The 9,438-nt window shown below is 47.6% G+C and overlaps 1 long non-coding RNA gene across 1 annotated transcript; it reads left to right on the top strand.

Annotated features, from left to right (window-relative positions):
• The first annotated feature begins 3,532 nt into the window (after nucleotides 1–3,532).
• Nucleotides 3,533–7,084, top strand: LOC125401280 (uncharacterized). The gene is made up of 2 exons (XR_015002823.2): nucleotides 3,533–5,125; nucleotides 6,317–7,084. It is a non-coding gene; the product is annotated as an uncharacterized LOC125401280 (long non-coding RNA).
• Nucleotides 7,085–9,438: the final 2,354 nt, after the last annotated feature.

Raw genomic sequence — 9,438 nt, 5'->3', positions numbered from 1 at the left:
CCCTCTGTCTCTCTGGGGCAAATAAACCTCTTTTATGCTGAGAACTTGGTCTTGGAGGTTCTGAGCTGATCCCTGACTCTTATGCAGGTATACACCAGACCCAAGTTTAGTTGGGAACACTCAGAGGTAAAAAACCGATGAACACAAACCACCATTTCCTTGCAGGCTGACACCATCCTGCCCTTATGATGTATAATTTTGTGTCTCTTTGGCTAGGCTAGAGTACCCAGGTGTTTAGTTAAAGATCCATGTTTCTTTGAGTGTATTTTCTGGGTGTGATTAACATTTAAATAAGTTGACTTTGAGTAGCTTCACATGTAACTGGGGCGTGTTGGCCTCATCCAATCAGTGGACGGCATTATGTCAAAACTCTGAGTTTCCCCTGAGATGGGAGGAATTCTGAAGACAGACCACTTCTAAGTCAAGACTGCAGCATCATGTCGTCCCTAAATTTCCACCTGTAGAGCATCTTTGGGGCAGTTAGCCCTGCAGGTGCATAAGAAAAGCAATTCTTTGGATAAACCTAGTTCTATAAATTAATTCTGTCACTTTGGAAAACTCAGGCTGAGTTGGGTGTAGCAGGCTTTCTCTGGGCCACCAACTAGCTCCCAAATTGTGACATAGAAACTTCTTAGTTATGAAAGCTCAGTCTTATCTTAGGCTTGTACCACTGGCTCTTATAACTTAATTTAACCTGTTTCTCTTCATCTACGTTTTGCCTTGGGGCTTTTAACCTTTCTTTCCTCCTGTAGGTCCTGTTTCTCTGCTTACTCCATGTCTATCTGTTTGGTGGCTGGCTGGCCCTGGACATCTCCCTTGCTTTCTCCCTCATTCTCTTCTCTCTTCTACTTATTCTCTTGGCCTGTCAACCCTGCCTATCCCTCTACTGCCTAGCTATTGGCTGTTCAACTTTTTAATCAGGTCTATCAGGTGCCTTAGGCAGGCAAACCAGCACGTCTCTACGTAGTTAAAATAAATGCAGCATAAACAAAGGTAACACACCTTTTCATAGTTAAAGTAATATTCCACAACAGCGGGAAGGTAGGTATTGCTAATATTTCTGAAATATTTATTTATTTCTCTTTTTTAGATATTTTCTTGTTGTTTTGGTTTGTTTGCTTTCCCAAGATGATACTTGCTGTGTAATACATGCTTGCCTCAAACTCATGGTCTTTCTGCCTCTGCCTCCCCAGTACTGGGGCTACACTTCTGGGCCACCACACCTTGTTCTGACTGAAGCTTATTCTTCCTATTATTCCCCCTCCTTGTCCACTCCTCCAGCCAAGTTGCTTAGTACCTAGTGCCCTCTCCTCTAGGGCAGTTGTAAAAGAAAGAAAAGAATCTTCTTGCCTTTGGTTTCCAAAAGCCTGAAAGTTTACACTTGGACTCTCCACGTGTCCCATACATTGACTCCATCCGAGAGTTTGGAGCTCAGTTGGGGTGGAATTTTTATAATAGCAGAGGTTGGGGTGAGGGATTTACAAAGTTCAGGGTCCCTGGTGGACTGATATTTGTCTAGGGGTGTCCCGGTGAAAAGGGATGGGTATATGCTTAGCTTTGGAATATTAGATATTTTCTCTTGGATAGTCCATTCCTGGGTGGTGCCTGGGTGGTCTTTCTTGAAATCAGGTAGTGCTTTATGGTAAACCCAAACTCAGGCCTCTATTAAGCTCGCCATGGCTGGGCACTATAGAAAGAGCTTGGCCTTGGTGATGCTGCTGTCTAGTCGTTGTTGCTCCTGTCAATAACCCCTCACCCAAATTCCTGTAAGTAACCCCAGTAAAACACATGGTTCACCAAGTGGGACTTGGGTGGTGTCCACACCTTGGTCTGTCCTGGACTGCCTATCTGGGTTGAGTTGACAAGTGTTTCCATCTCCCCAGGAAAAGTTTTGTCACACAAGAGACAAAGGGACAGCCGTGGGAACTTACCGGTAGCCGTGAGGGTGGATCCCAATGAGAGAAGGACAGGTAGCACCAGGTGCAGTTGGACAGACAGATGGAGGCTACATTCCACAGGCTGGTAACACAAGCTGCAGAAGTCATCCTAAGAGGAACAAGGGGCGATGCTGAAGGCTTTGAGGCAGTTCACATTGCCACACAGACAGCATCTTGGAGGTTAGGTGGGCAGTTGAGATGTTACTGAAGTTTGCAAGGGACAGATGGTGATGCCGGCCAGGGAATGGCAGAAGGGCGAGTGGACGGAGTCAGTATGTCTCAGCGGCATACTGAACAGGTCTTGCCATTGTGTGGCCTGGGGCGATGAGGGAGGGGTTGGAAAAACTCTGGTTTCTGTTTGAGCAACTGGTGGATCAAGGAAGCTGTCTGCTGAGGAGGGCTGTCTGGAAAACTACAAGCCCATGTAAGGAAACCCAATGTCCTGAGATACTGGCACCCAGAGAAATGCAGAGAAGGTTCCAGGTAACCAGAACTGGACTGGAGGTGGGATCAGGTGACTCCAGCAGTAATCTTCATTGCCTGTGATCTGCTTTTGATTCTCCTGGGCAGCCCATGGGCACACACACAAAAAGCTTGCTTTCATTAATTTGATCATGATGATATGGGTAGTCTTTCTCCTTCCATCTTTGGGATTAACAGTAGTGGCACAAGACTGTAATCCTAACCCTTGGGAGGTGAAGGCAGGAAGGTCATAAATTCAAGGTCATCCTTCAATGAGAGGCTACCAGAGCCTGGGGTAGACAGAATGTTAATACCACTAGGCAAGAATAAAACCATTATCATGATTTTGATCCAAATTTGAAGCAAGTTTTAATTAATATTGGCCAGGATGATGGACTCTGGCCAGGTCCATTCGGGGGTTCCAAGAAAATGGTGACAAGTCACGTTTTGCAGAGGCTTATAAAGGCAACCCCATAAGGCTACACATTCTCCACCAGGTCGAATCAGGAGTAACCATATATCCGGATGCATTTCCTGCCTTGCTACATGTGATCAAGCACATCCGGTACAGTTGGGCCAAACAAATTTGTTTAGGGGAGTAAAGACCATGTGGCTTATCTCTCATAACAATACTTCCAGTATTCCAGGAAGTATCTGTCCTTGGGCAAGGGGTTTACAGGTTAGAGGCATTTCTGTTTTATACTTAGGCGTAGTACTTAAAACTTGAAACATAACTTTAGCCCTCACAAGAACCCAGCATGGTGGTTAATCCCAGCACTTGGGAGGTAGAAGCAGGCAGATCTCTGTGAGTTTGTGGCCAGCCAGGGCCACGAGGTGAGACCCTGACAAGAAAGAAAGAGAGAGAGAGAGAGAGAGAGAGAGAGAGAGAGAGAGAGAGAAAGGAAGGGGGTGGGAGGAAGGAAGGGTAGGTTGGTTTAAAAGGGAGAGAAAGGGGAAAAGGGCAATGGGTGGGTAGGTGGGGCGTTAAGGTGTGGAGAGGTGGCTTCCATGGCCACCAGAGCAGCCTCCAGCTGTTCAGAATCCAGCGGAGCCAGGAGACCCTGGGACAAAGAGGGAATGCTAGCTGCCGCTCATGCAGGGAAAGTCATGTCTCTGGCCAAGTGGCTCCTCTGGCAGCAGCTCGACCCTGGCCCCTGGCCAGCCACATATTGGGAGCAGAGTCTGAAGGCAGGCTCTGTCTCAGAGGAAGGATGGTGTGAGCGAGCACTGAGCAGTGGGGGGTGCAGCCAGGGCCCGCTGCAGAACTGAGGGAACCTGGGATGCCTGAGGAGAAAAGGCAAAGTGGGGCCACCCGTTGCCCCTCTGCCTCTCTCAGTAACGTAGCTCACAAACAACCAAAGGACCTGGTGTGAGTTAACTCGTTTTTCTTATCACTGTTCTCAGGTTTACCTCTCAGAAAGACAGCCCTGCGTCCCTTGAGCGAATCTGCAACCCTCTCCACAGCTCTGCCGCGGGGCAGATAGAAGAACAGGGGCTCACTGGAGCTCAGAGACCCAAATGGGTCGGTCGGCCATGGGAACCTTACAGGAGGCCCTGTCTTAGAGCAACACAGGGAGCGGTCCCCAGTTCCTGGAACTGCAAAACCGCAGGGGCAGAAAAACGCTGCAACCCCAGTGAGACCGCTCATGCGCATTTCTCTGTCCTCAGCTGGATGGAGAATTGATGGACTTGAACGTCAGTGAACATGAATCTTTTATTATCTGTTCTTTCCTTCTCCTCCGGGACTTCTTTCATTTTTCCATCCTACCCCTCCCCTCAGACCAGTACTTTTCAACTATCGTGTGCTAATGATCTGTGAGATAGCTCCGAGGTAAAGAATATTGTGAAGAGGCCTGGTGACCTGACCTGAGATTCCCAGGACCCACCCACACGATGAAAGGAGAGAATGGACTTCCTCCTGAAATGGTTCTCTCTCTCTCCCCCTCCCCCCCCCCCCCATTTGACAAAGAATCACTAAGGTGGCCCAGTGCAGAGTGCAAGTTCCACGCCAGCCAGGGCTACGTAGGGAGACTTTATCTTAAAAGAGCAGAGGAGGAACCCACAAAGTCAGGAAACAGAGGGGAAGCCCAGCTTTACTCTCATTAGATTGAGACATCAGCCCCTCATTCGCTTCCCCCTTGCTACAGCTTGCAAGCTGCCCAATGCCCCACCACGTCTCAAGCTGGAGGAGACAAAAGACACCGTGGGAGGCAAGTCGTGAGTGTGGCTGCGCATGATATCATCCAGCAAGCGCTGGAGGAATGCCACCATGGGAGGATTCATCCCGAGTCTGTTGCAGCCGCGTCTCTGGCTCCTCCAGTGCTCATTCCTGTGCTCACAGGGCCCCATTTCCTTAGAACTTCCGGTGGAGCCCCGAGTCTCAGAGTTCAGGTCTCCCCTCTGCCTGTCTTTTCTTGATTTCCTGTGAAATGCATCAGGAAGACCGGCCTCCAGCAGGAACTTGGGTGGAAGACCAGAGATTGGGTAGAGAAGCCAAACCTCTGCCCCGCCTGGATGTGTTCCAGGACAAGAAGGCAGGAGGCCTCTCGAGAAGAGACTGATTCACCCCGCCCTTTGTATCGGAAGCCAGAGTTCCGCGTGGAAACAGCTCTCCAGCTTCCTAATGGAGTCTCACCCTGAAATTAATTACTACTTTCTCCTGCTGGAATTACAATTCTGAATCTTTGCTGCTACATGTTTATGTGTACATGCATGTGTGTATAGAGGTAAGCAGTTGATATCAGGTGCTTTTTCTGAATCATTCTCTGATTTGTTTTTGGTTATTTTCACTGAATCTGGAGTTTAATAATTCATCTAGAGTCCTAGCTGCTAGGCTGTCTGGCCTCTGGCCTGCATGCTCCAGGGACCTTTCTATTTCTGGTTTCCCAGTGCTGGGTTGCAGGCATGCCACCAGCCATTTATTTATTTATTTATTTATTTATTTATTTATTTATTTATTTATTTATTTATTATTGCTTGAGACAGGGTTTTTCTGTGTAACTCTGGCTGTCCTGGAACTTGCTTGTAGACCAGGCTGGCCTTGAACTCACAGAGATCCACCTGCCTTTGCCTCCCAAGTGCTGGGATTAAAGGCATGCGCCACCACCCAGCTATATTTTATTTTTTAATGTGGGCTCTCAGAGACCAAACTTAGGTCCTCATGATTGCACAGCAGTCACCTGACAACTGAGTCACGCACATACACACAGCCTATGTCATTTGTTTATGTTTTTGTGAAGCATGATTAATAAAAACTCGGAGACAGATATTGAGGTTCAATCTGAGGACCAGAAAAGCAAAGCAGCCAAGCACTGGTTCTTACCTCAACCTCAGTTCAAAAATGGTGATTCTACCTCTAATCTCAGAATGAGACTGAGCCTGAGAACTGTCTCCTCCCACTTTATAATCCTCTCTAGGGCTGGGATTAAGGATGTGCACCACTACCAACTGGCAAACTAGTGTGGCTACTGAGATTAAAGGTGTGTGTCATTACTGTCTTGTTTGTAAGGCTGGCCAGTGTGGCTGTTTTACTTTTCTAACCTTCAGGCAAGCTTTATTTATTAAAGTACAAATGAAATGCCTCTACATTTTTGTTTGTTTGTTTGTTTTGATATAGGCTCTTACTCTGTAGCCTGAGCAGGCTTGAAACTCAATATGTATGTAGCCCAGCTTATCTTGAACCCATGTCAATCCTCCTGCCTCAGACTGAAACACTAGGATTTCAGGCACTAGCTACCATGCCCAGCTCATTCTAAACCTTTAGCCTGTATTACCTGAATGACCCCACCCTTGGGCTTCTGAGTCAGTGGCCCATCAATGACCACATCTGATGAGCTCCCTACTGAGTCTGATGGTTCAGAGTCACCTCAAGAACCACTGCTCAGGTAACGCCACCTCACAAATGTTCGTGCACACAGAGTCGTCCAGGGAACCTTCTTGGCTGAAGCCTGAAACCTGCGTGTCTAAAAGGCGGCTGGGTGTCTGTCCTGGTCTTCAGCGCATACCTGGAGCTCGGGTCTCCTTGGATTGCTCAGCATCAGCTCTCGTCCCTGATCCACAGAAGAAGCATCTGGAGAACGTGAAAAACTCAATGAAGTTAGATATTCTGGGAATGAAGTGAATGGATTTTAGGCTCCCTAGTGTGGAGCCCACAGAAGTGGGTCTGCTGCACCTTGCTCCTTCATTTTTAAGACAGGAGATCTGACCCAGGAAGTGGCTGCCTACAGGATACCTGGTCTAAGGTGTGGTCACTGCATGTCCTGTCTGAAACATCAGGATGCTTAACTCAGGAAATAGTGGCTTAATGTCTCAAGTATTGAAGCAAATGGTTGTTCTGTTTGTCCTTTGTGTCATGTTAAAGCAGTCATTTGCCTTCTTCCCCCATTTTGGACTGGTATCTAAATCAAATGGTATATAAACATGTGGACAATAACCATGGGTGCATTCAGTATTCAGTGTTCACTGGATGGCCCTCCAGTTCTATCCTGTGTCTCTGTATTTCTTTCACACCTCTGTTCTTCCTACCTAATTTTTCTAATCCCCACGCCCCTACCCAGGGACGTGTGAACCCTGTCGAGACTGGATCCCAACACCGTAGGCGACGGGTAGCTGAAATGCAGGACTGTTGTTTTGAAATAGTGGATCCCAGTCCTACCACAGAAATGAATAAAAATTTTTACAAAATATCCATTCTTTTATTCCTCAGACCCTCTGCATGCCTAACGCTCCTCTAACTGGTCTAACTTCAATCTGTTATCCACACGGTGAGCAGCATGTGCGTGCACACGGACATGCACACATACAAACACACGCACTCGTGAGCACACACACACATGCACGCACACATGCACGCACACACACACACCACTTCTTAAAACTTTCAACAGCTTCTCTTTTGCCTTTAGGACAAAAACAAGTCAGAATTTTTAGAAGTGGGGCTTAGGGTCTTTGCATGTTAAAATCAGCCTTGCCTATTCTTCGCCAGTCTTGGGACCACTGTCCCAGTCACATTCCATCCGTCTGCTTTTCTTTTGGTCTTTGCCCACGGAGGGCAGTCTGCCTGTGGACACGTCTATGCCCACCTTGCTGTTTGTCATCGAATGACTTTGGTCTCCAACATCTGTTTGACTCCTCAGAGCGGCCTTGACACTCTCCCTTGTCTATGGGTTTTGACTTTGATCACACCTTCCTGTACCCTTGACCTTTGACCTTGGCCTTTGAGTCTGCATCCTCCTCCCCTCCCCCAACTTCAATACTTCCCAATCCTCCAATGCTGGCTGCCAACTTAGATTTCAGTGTTCCAGAACAAGTTTGTAGACCTTCTGAAAATGTTTACTGGGTGTCTCCAAGGTGCCAGGCATGGTGCTGGGCATAGGATGGCATGTGGACAGGGAAATTCATATTCTTATTTATAGATGGACAGCAATCAAACATAAAATTCCTAGTGAGGTGTCCTGGGTACCAGAGGGCACAGTGTTGTGATATCTACTGGAGAAATCCCTTCCAGCGAGGGAAGCTGAAGTCCAAAGATATGGCGGGAGCTACCTAGCTCTGTGAGGTAGGGTAGGAAAATGCTGGAAAATGCAAGGCCTGGGTTACAGGGGAGAACAAAGCAAGGCGGGGGACCAAAGGCTTTAGTCACCAGGACAGAAGTAGGGAGTGTGGGAGGTTTTGTTAGATTCTGGACTGAAACGGCACCCACTCCCTAGCCAAGACCAGCAGCCTACAGTACCCACCACAGTGTGGCAGGGACTGGGAACCAGCACAGTTGAGCATATTGGCACCCTGTTATTTATGCAACAAAACAGACCTCACCTCTTCCTACTTCTTACTTCTCTTCCTAGGCCCTTTCCCCCCATGCCTGGAAAATGGGTAAATCTGCCAACCAAGAGGAATAGATGGGCACCAGGGAGGCATGTGGATTCATAGTTTAATGCCTGTCATATGAGTGCTAAGGGAAAGGTGTTGTTACAAATACCACACTTGAGTACTACATGCAAAGATAGCCCAGTTACTCTACAGCAAATCAAATCTCTCTGTTGCTATAAGTGAATATCAAAGCTTATCCAGCTTACATTTCTGGAAATGAGGAGCGTCTAAGGTCAAGGACTTAAAACTGGTGAAGATCTTATTGTTAGTAGGAACTGCAGAATCCCAGCCTAGCGGATAGTGTTGTACATGTGTACGTGTTGCATGTGTGCGTGCGTGGGTGTGGGTGTGTGAACATTCCCCAGAGCATAACAGCCATCACCATCTTTATTGTCATCAGAAGCAGCTGAGTACTTGCAACCAGTCGACTTCCCCCCTTAGGAGGAGGAGGAGGGCAGAGTCATCAGACCCTACCTGAGGTTCCAGCCACTCTTTACACCTCCTCCCAGCTGTTCTGCTGCTACACAGTGGTCTTGTGGTTTGGAGGCGATAAGACTATACAGAGGGTGGAAAGCTAACTGGAGGTGGGACTCCACCTATGCAATTGTGAAGCTGTCATATCCACGCTGGGGTGATATTTTTCAGTGGTATGAAGTGACCCCTCACTCATGCTGTATAAGGAAGTCCAAAAAAAAACTCTAGCTTTAAGCTAGACTTGCTGAAATCGTTCCTTTGGTCTGTCACCGTTGCTCTATCTGGGGTAAGCAGATAGCTGTTTTTATCTCCCCCAGGGAAAGTTCCGCGACTGGACACAAAAGCAAGTCCAATTGATTTTTATAGAAGGCTTGTTATTGAGAGAATCGATTAATTTGAGAATGGATGAATATAGTTAATGTTACTTGAGAAAGCTGAGTCTTTGTTTCCTAGTCACTTCTTAAAGGCCCACCTCCGAATGTGTCACACTGGGGATTGGACCTCAACACGAGGGGCTGGAGGGGTGACTCAGTGGTTAAGAGCAGCAGCGGCTCTTCCAGAGGACCTGGGTTCGACTCATATGGCAGCTCACAAGTGTCTGCAACTGCAGTTCCAGAGGGTCAGACACCCTCACACAGGCATAACATGCAGGCAAAACACCAGTGCACATAGCATATAAACAACAACAACAAAAACA

The sequence above is a fragment of the Myodes glareolus genome, chromosome 8, assembly GCF_982192425.1.
Source record: "Myodes glareolus chromosome 8, mMyoGla1.1, whole genome shotgun sequence".
NCBI classification, from domain to species: Eukaryota; Metazoa; Chordata; class Mammalia; order Rodentia; family Cricetidae; genus Myodes; species Myodes glareolus.
This window is presented reverse-complemented; position numbering and strand designations above follow the sequence as displayed.